The following is a 16,864-nucleotide window of genomic DNA, read 5'->3' on the forward strand; positions in this document are numbered from 1 at the left end:
CAGAGTTGGTAGATCTGATGATAAAGGATTAAAATATCTTCATGAATTTTTTGGGGGGGGTGAGGGGCAGAGGAAGAGGAAGAGAGAGAATCTTAAGCAGGCTCCATGCCTAGCCTCAGAGCCTAACATGGGGCTCGATCTCACGACCCTGAGCTCATGACCTGAGCTGAAATCAAGAATCAGATGCTTAACCAACTGAGCCATCCAGGTGCCCCAAGGATTGAAAGTCATGAAATCAGAAGTAATTGGTTGAACAAGCCCCAGAGCAGACTAGATTGGGTGGAATTGAGACTACAGGAGTGCCTTAGATCAAAGAATTTGGGATTAGCAGGTGAGATTAAACATGCAGATACCCCATGACCTGTAATAATTTTTTGGAAAAGGCAGAGGGCTTTGTGCTTCCAGGACACCATACTGTAACACCCAATTACAGAGGAAAAGAGGGTACCACCTAGGTAAAATGGGAATATCATGAATCATGTAATGATTCATATCCAACCTGGTGGCACACAGACAAGCTTCAGGCCATGTTTGGACAAAAGATAGATATTTTTGTTAGCACCACAAATTTGGGAAATTTTACGTAAAAATTTCTGACCCCTTTGACAAAACAAAAGACTTGGCTAAACGAGGCCTTCATTTCCGGATGTTAATAACTAGCTGGAGTTGAGTTACAACCGACTCTGTCAATGGCACCCAAGGTCTCCGGTTCCGCACAGTCTCCACCCCTCATCATTTTGCTGGTGCTGGGGCGGGATGTGGGTAGACACTGTCCTAACAGCTGTGTTGGTGTTTGTATTACACAGGGGAGGATTTCTTGGTCTCTGTGTTCTCCAACGTGGGGAAATAAAAGTGGCCAAAGAGTATTTCAGACAAATGGGACACCCTATTTCTTTGAGGACTGATTTTCGTGCAAAATATATTTGTGTAAGGCAATTGACAAGATTTTTCTACCTATCTGGCTTCCGTAGGCTTTTGAATTTGCAAGCCCTGTGTACAGATTCTAGCCATCCACTCTATTCAACTTCTGCTCTTAGAGAAAATTGTCTTTCCCTGTGGCAAAGGGGAAAAACATGGTTAGTGTGTTTTAATGGATGTGCATCATGACAGCCTTTCATTCTGGCCTAAATGTTTCTCCTGACACATGTAGCAAGAGACTGCCGTAGGTTCACAGACCTCGAAGTTCATTTAGCTAGGAGTTAAGAGGGTTAAAGGAGTCTAGCAACGTGCCTGAAAAGAGAAGCATATAACAAAAAGACTGTTTTAAAAAAGGATTTGAAAGAATAGGTTTCATAAACTAAGCATGATTCTGGTTTCTTTTTTTAAAGAAACACTTTAAACTAATGACCACAGATTTGAAACTTTATCTTTTACAGGATAAGCAAGTTTGATCATACTCTCTGGTTATTTTATATATAATTTAAATTATATGATTATTTTTATACTATTATTACTTTGTTACAGATACGTTGAACAAATTGAATGTTATGTGGAATTCTGTTTTTCCTCAAAAAGCCAAATCCTCAAAATCCTTCTAGATCTTGTGGATTTTTATTATTATTATGTTCAGTTAGCCAACATATAGTACATCATTAGTTTTTGATGTAGTGTTCAACGACTCATTAGTTGCGTATAACACCCAGTGGATTTTTATTTTTTATTGTTTATTTCTTTTTTTTTAAGTTTTTATGTACATTCCAGCTAGTGAACATACAATGTAATGATAGTTTCAGTTGCACAATATAAGGATTCAACACTTGCATATATCACCCGGTGCTCATCACAAGTGCCCTCCTTAATCCCCATCACCTATTTCACCCATCCCCCACTGCCTCCCCTCTGGTCACCATCAGTGTGTTCTCTAGAGTTAAGAGTGGATTTTTAAAAGAGGTCTCATAAGTAATATGCTAACATAAATGACAGACTTTTATGGTGGACGTATTATTTGGTAAACACCCTAAAACATACTGTAAGTGTAATGCTATGACTTTTTCTCGGTTTTTCTCCTTTTCCCCCCCTCAACTAATTATGTCTTTGCCTTTTTTTCTATCAAGTTCCTTATCTGCCTCTTGTTAGTTTGATAAGCTCTTTCTGTGCAATGAATATTAGCCCTCTCTCTGTTGGGCACATTTTTTCTGATCTTTTGGTTGGGTTTTACCTTTTTCTATTCCAAGATTCACAGCATGTGGATATTTCATTGCCAGGTCTGTGAATTGTTTCCTTTGTCTTCTGAGTTTTCTTTCGTATTCCCCACACTAAACTTTTTAAAAAGAATTCTAATTTTTAATTTTTTAAAAAGATTTTGAGAGCACGCGAAAGTGAGATCACGGAGAGGGAGAAGCAGGCTCCCCACTGAGCAGGGAGCCTGATGTGGGGCTCGATCCCAGGACCCTGGGATCATTAGCTGAGCCGAAGGCAGACGCTTAACCAACTGAGCACCCAGGCGCCCCTAATATTTTTTTTATTAAAATAACATATGCATTAGGTTAAAAGCCTATGAAATTACTTCATAGTCCTGTTTTGTAGGTCAGAAAACAACAGATTGTCAGCAGTTTCCTATGGCTTTATTTAATAAATTTTCTGAACAGTCAAACAGTATTTGCAAGTCTTGCAACCCCAAACAAGTGTACCTTTCCCTTTTCTAGTCCCACCTTTTCCCTCAAGAGACCACCACTTTAGCTCTGGTTAGCTGTTTCTTCTGGTATGTACAGAATATAACTGTCTTATAATGATATTTCTGGATTTTTTCTAATACTTACTGAATGCCTATTATGTTCTAGACTGCTCTAGACACTAGAGTTTCAACAAAGATCAAAACAAATACCCTTTCATAGAGCTTCCATATTGGGGGTACGTTTGGGACCAACAACTAAATAAATTATAAAAGATCTTAGGTGGTAATAAGTGCTATGAAGTAAAGTAAAACAGGAATGGGGTGATGGAGGAGCTGGGAAAATGGGACATCAAATTTCTATAAGGTGGTTAAGGAAGGCCTCTTTGAAATGGTTGTGTTTGAGCAAAAACCTGAAAAGGAGTCTCGTGGGGAAGGAGAATTCCAAGGAATGGGACAAGCATGTGCAAAGGCCCTAAGACAGGACCCTGATGCCTCTGAGGATCAGTAGGGAGACCAGTGTGAACAAGGGAGGAATTGATAGGACTTGAGGGTTGGCAGCGTAACAGAATGGTTGTAGAGAGGAAGGGGATGGAGGGAGTTTCTCGGCTCTTATTATGTGTGAGATTTGAAATCATTGAAGGGTTCTGAGCAGAGCAATGACTTGACTGATGTATGTTTAAGGAGCACTTGGCTGGTCTGTTGAGAAGGGACTGTAAGGGAGCAAGGGCAGAAACAAGGAGCTATGTGGAAATCCAGGCAAGAAATGATTGTGGCTTGAAAGAAAACATTCTCAGTGGAGGTAGTGATAAGATGTGAGATGCTGAATACATTTCAAAAGTGAGACTGACAAGATCTTGAGACAAGTTGGAGGATCAAGGATGAGAGCACCATTTTTGGATTTAATAACTGCAAGGGTGTAGTCACCCTTTCCAGAGATGGAAGAGACCATGGAGTAGAAGTTTGGGGCGGGGAAAGATCAAGGGATCCTGGTCGGGATATACTGAGTTTATAGTACTCATATACGGGTGTTAAACAGGCAACTGGGTAGGCAGCTTTGAGTTCAGGCAATTGATTTAGAAGTTGTCAGAGTTAGATCAAATTTAAAGATACAAAGCTGGATAAGATCGCTGGGGGGTGGGTGTAGATTTGGGCAAGAAAAGAACCCAAAGTGAAGTAGAAGGAAATCCAGAGGTGTGATTCTTCTAGGAGCCAGTAAAAGTTTTAGGAAGGGAAAGAGTGATCAAATAAGATGAGGAAAGAGAACCGACCTTTGATTTAGCAATGTGGAAGTTACCAGCAACCTTGATATACAGTTGGTAGCTTGGTTGGGTTGAAAAGCATTTGACAAAATCCACCCTTTGGTGATAAAAACTTAAGAATAGAAGGGAATTTCCTCAACCTGGTAAAGGGCATCTACTAAAACCCGACAGCTAACAGCGTACTTAATAGTGGAAGACTGAGAACTTTCTCCTTAAGATCAGAAACTAACAAGGATGTGCATTCTTGTCACTTAATTTACCATAGTACTAGAGGGGCAAGCCAGAGCAATGGGGCGAGGGAAAGAAATAGAAGTCTCCAGATTGGAAAGAAAGTAGTGAAACCATCTCTATTTGAAGATTACTTTATCTTGTATATAGAAGATCCTTTTTCTGCATCATTTGAAATGATCATGTGGCTTTTTTCCTCATTCTACTCATGTGGCATATGACACTGATTGATTTTTATATGTTGACCCAACCTTGTATTCCTAAGACAAATCCCACTTGCTCATGGTGTATAATCCTTTATGTCCTTTATATGTGTTGCTGAATTTGGGTTGCTAGTATTCTGAGGAATAGGGATATTGGTCTTTAGATTTTCTTTTTCTAGTGATATTTTTGCCTGTTTTTGGTATCGGAATAATGCTGGCCTCATATGATAGGGTGGGAATTGTTCCCTACTCTTTTTTGAAAGCGCTTGTAAACTTTGTTTGATTGTGTTAATTGTTCTCTAAACTTTTGCTAGAATTCACCAGTGAAGCCATCTCATCCTAAGCTTTTCTTTGTGGAAAGTTTTTCGACTGCTAACGCAATCTCTTTACTTATTAAAGGTTTGTTCAGATTTTCAGTTTTAGTAGTAAATCTCTAGTAATTTGTCTATTTCATTTAGATTATCCAATTTGGTGACATCCAGCTGTTCATATAGTCTCTTATAATCTTTTTATTTCTTCTTGGTAACAGTGTCCCCTCTTTCATCCCTAAATTTAATAATATTGGTCCGTGTATGTTAAAGGTTTGTCAGTTTTGTTGATCCTTTCAAAGAATAAAAAATTGGTTTTTATTCATTTTCTCTATTCTAAAAGATATTAAAATGTTACAGTTTATTTGTACACTAACTAGGAAATGCTAGTTTATTCTAAGATTTTAACATTTCCTTTCTAATCCTCTGTATTACTCAGGCAGCTATGTACTCACACATACACACAAGACAGAGAGTGCAAGGAGTTGGAGGCCCTTGGTAAGTCAAACTCTGCAGGAGAGGCCAGCAGGCTGGAGACCCAGGGATGAGTTGTAGTTTGAGTTCAAAGGCCATCTGCTGGCAGAATCCCTTTTTTTTCAGAGGAGATTAATTTTTTTTCCCCCAGTGGATTAGATGAGGCCCACCCACATTCTAGAGGGTAATCTGCTTTATTCAAAGTTCACTGACATAAAGGTTAGTCTCATCCAAAAAACACCTTTACAGAAACATCTAGAATAATGTTTGACCAAATATCTGAGCACTATGGCCCAGGCAAGCTGACACATAAAATTAACAGTCACATTCTCCTACTCTAAGTATGTCTGTGGTAATTACTACACTGAAGAAATATTTACTCTTGGGAGATTTGATAATGTCTTTCACGTCAATTGCTCCTCTTACAAAAAGAAGTCATTTAAACAGTACAAGTCAACAAAAATGGTTTTGTAACATTTTAGTCACTTAACTGCATATCATACAAATACCCAAAGTGTCCTGGGATACATCAAATTCCAGTAGATACCACTATTTTTACACATACATTGTAGTGCCACTGACTTTAAAGAATATCCACATACACAGGATAGGTCTATATCTATATCCTCGGCACATGGCATCCTATCCAGTTCTAGGAAAGCTCTGGAAAATAGGGAGTTTCCAGAAATTTAGCCTTCTCCTGAGGGCTTTTCCAAGGACTGTTAAAAAGAATTTCTGAGACTCTGGCTTATTTTGGAACCTTACTCCTGCCCCTCATCCACCTTCACATTCTGTATCTCCTGAGCCCACAGAAGGAGAGGAAAAGGGGAAGTGATCTACCCTGCTGGCACAGTACCCTTGAACCAAAAAAAAAAAAAGGTGGGGGGGCTGCCCAGGGTCTACTAGTAGATTGACAACTGCTATTGATCTACATCAGACCAGTAGCTCAATGAATACATTTGATGATTTTCACTTTCTTTGGTGTGCATAAAATCAAGCATGAAACAGCATATATATAAGTAGCCCTTAACTTCATGACCGTTAGATTTTTGAGAACCCATGTCAAAATGATCTAATTTGACTCTTTCAAAAGAATAACATTATAACATTCCAAGAATTATTTTTAGAAGAAAACGAGACCCCCCTTTTTTTTTAAAGACTATCACTGAAATGAATGTACACTGTGTGGTATGATTCTTACTGATGTGTAGCATGCTGCATTTCTCAGGGTCTGTTCATCAATAAGAGAGATTGGGCTGTTATTATTGGAAGGAAGGAAAAAGCTCACCAAGTGGGCAGTGTAAGTTGTGTTAATTACATACAATTTTATGACAATAACATGAAGAGAAATTGATAGTATGCTGTAAATACGAAGTGCAAAAACTGGACCTTTTAAAGTCGAATCCCTGTAAGTCAAGGGCTGCCTATCTATATAAAGATTGTCAAACCATTTATATTTATATAAATATATAAATTAGTGGGAATAATTCATTTCCTCTTACGAGCTCTTGAAAATTTCATTTAGCTTTGGTGGATGGTGTGGGAGATCGTGGCATGCATGCGCATGTGCGTGCGTGTGCGTTTGCGTGCACGTTGGCTTCCATACGGCAATTGTTTCTCAGTAGCAGGATAGCTAGCTTTGGAGATTCAATCCTTTTTCCTCATGCAGTACAAAATAGTTTATATGAAGAATTAGTTTTCTTCTTTACATTGGTAAGAATTACAGAATGTTTTTCCTCTGGTTAATTCATTATCAAAATCTTGTTATAACCAATTAACAAAGCCCTGCTTATCATGCATTTGTCTTCAAACATAACGTCTTGCAAATGGTTTCCTGAAAACTCATCAATTTCTCCACTTCTGCCCTTCCTGGAGTACTTCATGCATTCTTTTAAAACAAGATCAGTTTTGGGACTTATGTAAGTTAAGACTGTGCTTTCTATTTTACTGAAGTGTTTACCATAAAGTTCAGTATAAACAAAACTGTCATATGCTGTTCTTTCAAATGTTATTATTTACCTATTCTGTGCGTTTTTTTTTTCCTGATCTTTTTTCTTCTTTCTGTGTGTAAGCACCATTGATTTTCAACAAGTTACACTATTTTATAAATCTAGTAAAAATTCCCATTTGCTCTATTGAGCCATTTTATTAAAGAATGTTTTGTAGGTAAGTGCAGATACGTCAAAATATACTGCCTTAATATTCTTCCAAAAAAGTAAAATTCATACAAAGAGAACATTTAGAAGCATTCTTTTAAAAATGGTACAAGTTCTTTCTTGAACAAGAACTCTGCATAATCTCAACATGTCTGGAATACCACTTGGAAATATTTTTTTCTGACAAAGAAACCATTCCTGCTTGGAGAATTTTTGGTTGCATAGACTCAACTTAAGAAAATATATTAAAATTTTAAAATCCAATTTTCCCCTCTTTTTAGAACTATATTTTTATGTTTAATTTTATGTGTGCATACTGTATTTTCTTATAATTTTGAAAGTGTAAGTAAAAACTCATTATTAGCTGACTGGCAGAAAATTAAGTTCTCATATGGTTTCTCCTTTTTTATGGTAATCCTGTGCTGTGCTTTAAAAAGAAATTGTCAGTGGTATTAGGGAAACTTTTTAAGACCTAAGTAGTTTTTTTCTCGGAAATTACAAATTGATATCTTATATTAGCCTCCATGATTTCACTAGGCACTTCGAGTTTCTATTTTTATTTTTAGCTGGAGATGAGCTGAATGATTAAAGGGTATTTATGGCATTTGAACATTTCTTTAAGTTTTTTTGAGAGCAACTTGAAACCTGTAACATTCCAGAGATGAATTTATATTTGTTTGCTCAAAAGCCTTGTTCCACTTTATACACAAAATTAGCATGTGTAAAGTTGGTTAATGTAATCCGCGGTAATGTTCCCATGTCTGTGATGATTTTTTTCCCCCCTGACAGTGTTTTAGAAGATGAATACAAGAAGCTGACTAACCCAGCTTCTTCAGATCTCCGTTACTTTTATAGTTTTGTATTGGCGTTTCTTTTCAATTTAAACCTCCTCCCAAGATTTTTGTCTGCTTGTTTGTTTGGTCTTAATTGTCCTCAGTTGTCTTTGGGACAGTTATGATTGGTGTCCTATGGAAGCATCATTTCAATAATAATTTTGTCTTAGGACCATGTTTACATAGTTTTTACATGTCAGTTATGACATATCATTACAGCAACATTGGCATAATATTAAAAATGTTTATTTTAATGGAAATTTTCAATGTTTTGTTGGCAGGAGCCTAACACTGTATAATAATTTCCAGCTGCTTAGTTTTTATTAATGTCTACATAAGTTTTTTAATCTTCTTAAAAAGTTCATTTACGTTAAAATATTTTCTTCCTTGTAATAAGGTACCTATTGAACTATTAAATATGAGCTTTGTCAAATTAATCCAGCGTTTTAAGATGCAAAAAATGATTTTCACACATTTGGTAGTTCTCCCAAGTTAAAAAAAAAATAGAAAGAAAGAGAATCCACATTTTCATGTATTTGAGAGAAAAAAGAAATGTTTATTTTTATCTCCTTTTAAGAAAGTAAGCAGTTTTCTTGATTGTGTTGGTATCAAATAAATGTATTTCTCTAAAAATTCGGAACTTTAGAGAGGATCCTTCCATAAAACTCTAACTTTTGAGGTGGCTACGATCAATATTGCTATTTTATGATTCAAACAATTTCACTGAGATGCTTCTTTTCCCATTCTACAAACATCTATAAAACTTAAACATTAAAAGCTCATTATTATTAAAAACATGAGAATATATAATATCTAATGTTTTTAGACCAAATTGGTTACATAAAAGAAATGTAACCAAAGATTGAAACTGTCCCACTTGAAAATTGTGGGTGGTAACATAGTCGTATTTATTTTCTTTGAATTAACAGAAAGGCAGATGTCACTTCACTTGCTCCCATGTGTGATTTCTGGGGCTGTGTTAGTATTGGTGATGACTGTTGGAGGGCCTTTCATGTTAATGGACGTGTTTGGTCATAAAATGATCATGTGTTTTTTTATAAAATGCCATCTTAAATGTCTTAAAGTTTTATGAAAAAGTAAGACTTAAATGATAAATATTTACACTGTAAATTCACACTAAAGTTACTTATTTATGGGAACCAATGAATATAATAACGTGATTTTTAAAAAAAGATTTTAATACTTTAATTTATTGGCTATTTCTCAGTCTTATGAATATAAAAATGTAGTCTGTTACCATAATCATTTCAAAATATAGGAGACTAGACCCTGCCTCTGAGACATAGTCACATGTGTTTTGTACTATGTGTTAATATGACACAAATACAGCTGTTGGTAGTGGATTTCATTTGTTTGGTTCATATATTATGAACTGTGTTTTGTGGGCTTTTTTTCTTCAAATTTTAAAATTATGTAACATTGCAGAAGTTTGAAAAATAGAATAACAATTGCCCACATCCCTCTCTCCCTAACACAACCGTTGTCTGTTTTCATGCATTTTCTTCCACAATTTTGTATCCATACCAACTTCTATATTAGTAAAAAAGTAAAACTCGTAAGTATGACTATTGCATTCTATCCAGTTTTTTTTCCAGTAACCAAATGTATTTTATGGTGCTGAGTAGTTTTAGAATTATAAATTTAATAGCTTCAATCTCATTTCTTTAGAAAGTATTGCATCATTCCCATACTTCTGTTTATTTTGGATACTTCAGGTTTGTTTTTTTTTTACTGTTAAAAATATCACTAACATTTGAAATTATAGCATAGATAGGTTTAATATTTATCTACAGTGTGAAGCTTATTTTATTAACAACTCACTCTTAATTTACATGTTTAGGCGTTCAACTTTATACTCTTTGGATGAATGGTGTTATATAAATAAAATGTAGTCAAGTAGCTTTGTAAATGACCAAGTCACAACTTCCTGAGTTTAATTATTTTTTATTAAGGAAAAATAAGTGAAATAGAAATAGATATGTCAGTGTCAAATGAGAGAACTTGCTAAAAATCGTAGTTTCTAGTCCTGAGCCTGTGTTGTGAAACCCCTTAAATTATAAGTATTTGGGAATATTTCTGTGTCCTCTAGTAGATTGGGAGCTTTTGGAGGGCAGAGACACCATTGTGTATGTTTTTATATTTTACACATCATTTTGAATACAGAGGAGTATCAAAATGTATTTAATTATATCTGAAAAAAAATGTCTCCAACAGAAAAGAGCTTATAGTTGTTAAACTCTAAAATAAACTGCTGGTCCTTCATTTTTTCCCATTTACTTATTGCATAAAGTAACAGAAGGCTCATCACTTTTTCGATTATACATCTATATATTTGGAGTAACATTTCAAACTTGCTTCTTTCTTTCATCATGTAGTATTTCAACCACAGCTTTGGTAATCTTGTTTTTTGTTTTGTTTTGTTTCAGATTTTTATTTAAATTCCAGTTAGTTAACATATAGTGCAATATTAGTTTCAGGCGAAGAATTTAGTGATTCATCACTTACATATATAAAACACCTGGTGCTCATCACAAGTGCCCTCCTTAATACCCATCCCCCACCCACGTACCCTCCATCAATACTCAGTTTGTTCTCTATCCTTAAAAGTCTGTTTTGTGGTTTGCCTCTCTTCCCACCTCCCCGCCGCCGCCATGTTCATCTGTTTCGTTTCTTAAATTCCACAAATGAGTGAAATCATATGGTATTTGTCTTTCTCGGACTGACTTATTTAAAAGAAGAGCCACTTAAACCCATGTAGTATTCTGCCTACCTCATTGGGCTGCTGTGCGAAGTAAATGAATTAATCCACATAAAGGCTTCAAGGGGTGTCTGTTACCTAGTAAGTTCCCAATCCATGTCAGCTACCACCATCATGACTTCTGTTGTTTTGGTATTGATATCATCAATAAAAATTCTCTAAACTCAGACCAAGAATCACCTTTTTGGGGTTTTCTTTTTCTTTCTTTCTTTTTGGTCATGACATAATAATAAGCCGTCTGGTACTTTAGTACAAAGTATGTATCAACATAAAGGAGTGAAAGGATTGTTCAGTAAGTATTTTGGGGACCATTGGTTAATTACTTAGAAAAATATAAAGTTACAGCCTCACCTCACAAGCTTGATCTCATGATTACAGCTGAGTAATTCCAGATGGGATAAAAAAAAATTAAGTGTAAAGCCATGCAACCCATTTTTTTTTTTAACCTAAGAAAATATAGGTGAGTATTTATCAGACCCAAGGATAGGAAAGTCCTAAAAAGAGTGGAAGAAATCACAAAGAAACTCACAGACTCAACTACATAAACATTTTAAATTTCTTCAAAATGGAAAATTGAAAATCTTAAGTGTTTGCAGTAAATTAGGGTCAAGAGCTGTGACCTTAAAAGATACATATATGTGTATATATTTATGAAGACCCTAATGAGAAAGTGGTCAAAATAATTAACCAACAGTTTACAAGGGAAATAAGAAATGCAAATGGGTATTAAACTTGAAAAAAGTCAACTCCTGTAACAGTGAAGATGAAATGACATACAACTTGTTCACTTGTGAAATCACTGAAGATTTCAAAGCAATTAGAAGTCTCTTTATGAGACACTGGTGTGATATATGGGTAATTGTACTTCCTGCTGGCGGAAATGTACACTGGCATTCACTGATCTGAGAAGCATTTGGACAAGATCTATCTAGCTTCTGGCAATGTATCCTAATGAAATAATCTATGAGATGGAATAAAGGGAATGTTCAGGATTATTGCAATCTTCTTGAAATAAGGAGCACAAACTAAGCAACTTAAGTGTTTCCTTTTATAGTAAAAAATACTTCAAACAAAGCTTTGCAATTATATGCTAACTTAATAAGTGATCACAAATGATTTCTACTGGAAAATATGAGATAAGAAGTGTCTCCTTGCTATCAGGGGGCTGACCTGCAGCTGCAGTCTTAACTGTAGAGTCACTTTCCTATTGTAGTAAAGTAAACGTGTCGTTCCTTTAAAACACACAAATCTCTAACAGCTGTGGGTAAGCTCACTGGAAAAAGCCTGTCCATAAAAATGTTGAGCCAATTATAAATTACAAAAATGTGAAATATAAGGAAAAATATATTTTGTGTATAAAACTGTCCCTTACTCCAAATTCCTCGTTACCGTTCCTTTTCCCTTCTTTTAAAGCCAGCTCTTGGTAAGACGTGTGCATTGAAAATGAATGGGGATTCAGTAGGTTCTGGGTTATTTATTCACATTTACCTGAACGAACCCTTTGCTTACGCTCAGTGTAAGTATACAGTTTTAAATCTTCCTTTTAATGAGAGAACCACATAAAAGCTGAAGGGAAGAAATTGCCTCTTGCAGACACAGAGTTAAGTCTCCTTTAAGCTCAGACTTAACCTAGGTGTGTGCTGACACATAGCTCATTATGTGACCCAGGTTTGAAAATCAGCCTTGAACGGCACGCCAAACGAGCTATCACCCCAGACTTCCCGTGGAGGACAGACTCTAGGAAGACAACCTATTTTGTTGTTTTGGTTTGAGAAACCATCAGAAGCAAGTACTCTGAATTTTGTGCTTTTGTCATATCCTCTGTTCTGGCTTTATTGGTTCCTCTGGGTTAGGGATTTTTTTTTTTTTTTTTTTTTTAATCCTGTGTACTTATGTATATGGAGTGCTATAAATATGGAAAGTAAACAGGTATCTGTGGATCAGGAGAGTACATGGTCATGATAAGTAAGAAGACCAAAGGAAGGAGGCTCTTTAAATTTAAATATGGTACCAGAAATAACACATATCCTTAGAGTATTTGGGGAGGAAAAAAAGTGAAAGGATAGTGTATACTAAATTTTTCTGTTGTGATGCGTTAAAATGCTTTACTACTTTAATAGGTACTTTTAATATTTAACATATTTAAATCTGGCTGTAATTTTAATCTTTATATTTAAATATTGTCCTTTTATAACAGCCTTTTAAACACTTATGAATAAGCCCCGTATTTTTCCCTTTCTTACGAGACTGTGCTGGGGGAATACAAGGAGGTATATATTCCTGCCTTCCAGGTACTTTCAGTTAGTTGGAGACATAATCAAGTACTGATCTATAGCTAATATATGTAGCTATTTACCATATGCCAGGTACTGGGCCAGATGCTTTATGTGAATTGTTTGTTTAATCCTTAACAACCCCGTAAGGTAAATACTCTTATCCTCATTTTAAAGTTGAGAAATGAGCCTTAGAGCAGTTTATAAAAAGTTGGCGAAATCATACAGCTGGTGTCAGAATCTAGATGCTAACCCAGACCTGGCCACCTCTGGTCCTCAAAAATTTTTTTAAGATTTTACTTATTTTAGAGAGCGAGCGCATGAGTGGGAGCAGGAGCAGAGGGAGGGGGAAAGAATCTCAAGCAGACTCCTCGCTGAGCGCAGAGCCTGACAGAGGGCCGGATCCTGCAACCCTGAGATCAGACCTGAGTCAAAACCCAGAGTTGGATGCTTAACCGACTGAGCCACCCAGGCACCTCTGGTCCTCGATTTTTTTGTTTTTTTTAAGGTTTTATTTATTTATTTGAGAGAGAGAGAGAGAGAGAAACAGCATGAGAGGGGAGAGGGTCAGAGGGAGAAGCAAGCTCCCCGCTGAGCAGGGAGCCTGATGCGGGACTCGATCCCAGGATTCCGGGACCACGACCGGAGCCGAAGGCAGTCACTTAACCTTAACCAACCGAGCCACCCAGGCGCCCTGGTCCTCAATTTTTTAACACTCAGTGTTGCTGCTCTACTAGACATGGTGTGGTGATCGGCCATTTTTCCTTAGTTTTGTAAGTGAGCATATTGGGTCAGGACACCTAAGCTTCACATCCTGTGGGAATTCTAGTTGCTCCGTCATTGCCACCTGGAATAGTGACGCGAATGAGATCGGGACCGTGTCACGGTGCATGGGCAAGCGTGTGGCATCTGTGCCATCCGTGTGGCCGGGGAGCAAGGATGTCGTGGGCCAGGATGGTCTGCAGAGTTCCTTCCAGGTCTGTGCCTCTGGGTATGCCGTGTTTTGTCGTTAGGCCTGCCTCTCAGAATTTTCTCTTGTGAAAATACCAAATGTTGCCCTGCTTTCTTTGTTGAAATTTACAGTAAGAAAATGAAAGAGAGGTGAAGTAAGGTTTTGTTTTGGCCTTTTAAAATTACTTGAATTTATAAAACTTTTATCAAGCACCTGTTCTGTACCAAGCACTGGACAACAAATATCACCAAACCATCCTGTAGGCCATGGTCCCCATCTTTGATGTCCAGACAACCTCACATCAGACACCTGATTACCTTCACTCTTTTCCCCACTATCTCTTCATTTTTAATGAAAGCAAAAACTTCAGTTAATTGTAAAAAGACTCAGTTAGGTACACTTGCACTGAAATTCAGGATTTAGCTGGAATTCATGGCTCAGAAATTTTTCAGGTTTTTACTTTTGGATTTCATTTGCTTTGGTTGAAGTATTTCTATCCTGGGTAGATTCATTCCTGGGCCATAAGTTTGTAGTGACTTGAGGAAAACCCTCCCTCCATGCAAAGAACAACCATGAGGAAATTTCCAGTTCTACCTGCTTATCCTATAATTGCCTTCCATGAGACAAGAACCATGGGACCCTGAAATTTGAACACTCTAAAATACCAGCATCGGAGAGTTAGAATAGCTAATGTGTAATTTTTGTGCCAAACCGGAAGCCGTCTTATGATGGATTCTGGAGTAGGCCAGCCGTTGCAGGTGGCAGAGCGGGGTTGGGGTCGGGATGGCCTCACTGATGCAGACTGGTAAGAGGGAGGTGTCGGGGAAGCACGCGCTCAAGCACTAGGAGTGGTTGTGAGGGTCCTCCCACTTCTGGGTTGGCGTTGCGAGGACTCCCATGTAGGGGAAACCTTTTTTTGGCATTCTCGTGAGTCTTTCCCAATATCCTAAAAAACACAAGAGAAATAATAATAAACAGCTTCCCTATCACCCTTTATATAGAAGTTTGAACTCTGCCTGCCTGAGTGGTTTTAGAATTGACACTTCTTCATCCTAGGGTCAGGCGGGCACATTCCCCATTTGCTTCCCCTGAATCTTGTCCTTCTTGGAGAGATACCGGTGTTTTATCCCTTTACCTGTCTGCTTTCTCCTCTTTGCCTTCTGCCTTCAATACGAGAGCTTTAGAGTGGTGAACTCTCGTCTCAAATCCTTTGTAAGTCTTTTCCCTCAAATAATCTGAGTACTTGCTCAAAATCAGAATGACTCGTGGTGGGCCACAAAATTCTATTATCAGATGAACCTTTTATCACCCTCTTCTTAGTAGCTTGGCTGATTTTTATTAAACTGTGAATCCATAAGGTGAGTGCTATAACTCCATGGTTACTGATAATTGTTTTTAATGTTGGCCTTTATTTTGGATCCTGTTAATTTCTTAAATGCAGTAGTAGTATTTTTTTTCATTATGGCCCCTAAAATTCACACAGATCAGTTTTAATATTCTTGCATTTTTTTGACTTCTTTTTTTATTGTGTTGTTGTTAATCACCATACATTACATCATTAGTTTGTGATGTAGTGTTCCATGATTCATTGTTTGCGTATAACACCCAGTGCTCCATGCAGAATGTGCCCTCTTTAATACCCATCACCAGGCTAACGCATCCCCCCGCCCCCCTCCCCTCTAGAACCCTCAGTTTGTTTCTCAGAGCCCGTAGTCTCTCGTGGTTCGTCTCTCCCTCCGATTTCCCCCCTTTCATTTTTCCCTTCCTGCTATCTTTTTTTTTTTTAACATATAATGTATTATTTGTTTCAGAGGTACATTCTTGCATTTTTTTTATAAAATACCTCTATTTAAAATTTTTTTTACTACCTATCACAGTTGATCAACATTCTTGAATATATTTGAATATATTTTTATGTACTTAAAAATGTACTTACATTTTGCTTTGTACCATGGAGCTGATATGAATATATATAATGTTTCAATAACCAGAACAGTTTTCCTTAAAGTCTGGATTTTGAGGGTTAGGTCGAAAATTGATTGCACATCTTACCGAATTCATACTGTGTGTATGGATGAAATCATACTGTGTGTGATGAACATCACTAGAAAGGAAATAAAGCCCAAACAGTGCAACAACATGAAGAGCAAGCCAAATGAAATGGGGGTTGACGGGGCAAAAGAACCTTTGCCTCAGCTTTTTAAGCCCATGTGTTAAATGACAGCCATGAGCTTTAAGCATTTAAATTTATTGAAGTACAGTTCTTTTAGGAAAAGATCATAGGATGTGTTGATAAGAGTATATACACTTGAGACTATGAATGTTATTTCCAAAATTCAGTAGGCTTTAAAGTATAAAGCCATGGACTTTTCCATAGGAGAACAAGAACCTGGACTTGATCATTTACGGCCCCCACCCCCAACCCACACTGGAGTCTCATAAAAGTCAACTTGCTCTTCTGTTGGCCTGATCCATGTTTGGCGTGTTTGAAACTGAGCTCTCCCTAATTTAGTTTCCTTTTTATTTAAGAATAGATGCTTGTCTGTGCCACAGGTATGTTGTTAGGTTGTGCTTACAATACAGTATGAAATATTCTAGTATTTATGAAAGAGAATTTAGCATTTATATTTTAAATGTTTCTACAGTGCTTTTAACTTTTTATCAACAGTGTTCAGTCAGTCCATGATAAACTATGATTTCCAACTTATTTTGCTTTATTACGCAGTTATTTTACTCACTGAATTCAGAGAATAGTTCCTTATGGTTTGGAACCAAATAAAATTTA

The 16,864-nt window shown here is 36.8% G+C and overlaps 1 protein-coding gene across 1 annotated transcript in view; it reads left to right on the forward strand.

Moving 5' to 3' along the window:
- Window positions 1-16,864, forward strand: part of MPP7 (MAGUK p55 scaffold protein 7) — a 287,565-nt gene that overhangs the window by 216,098 nt on the left and 54,603 nt on the right. The window lies entirely within an intron of this gene.

The sequence above is a fragment of the Eumetopias jubatus genome, unplaced genomic scaffold (genome assembly GCF_037043125.1).
Source record: "Eumetopias jubatus isolate StellerSeaLion01/CBP00866 unplaced genomic scaffold, mEumJub1_p1.0 scaffold_8, whole genome shotgun sequence".
NCBI classification, from domain to species: Eukaryota; Metazoa; Chordata; class Mammalia; order Carnivora; family Otariidae; genus Eumetopias; species Eumetopias jubatus.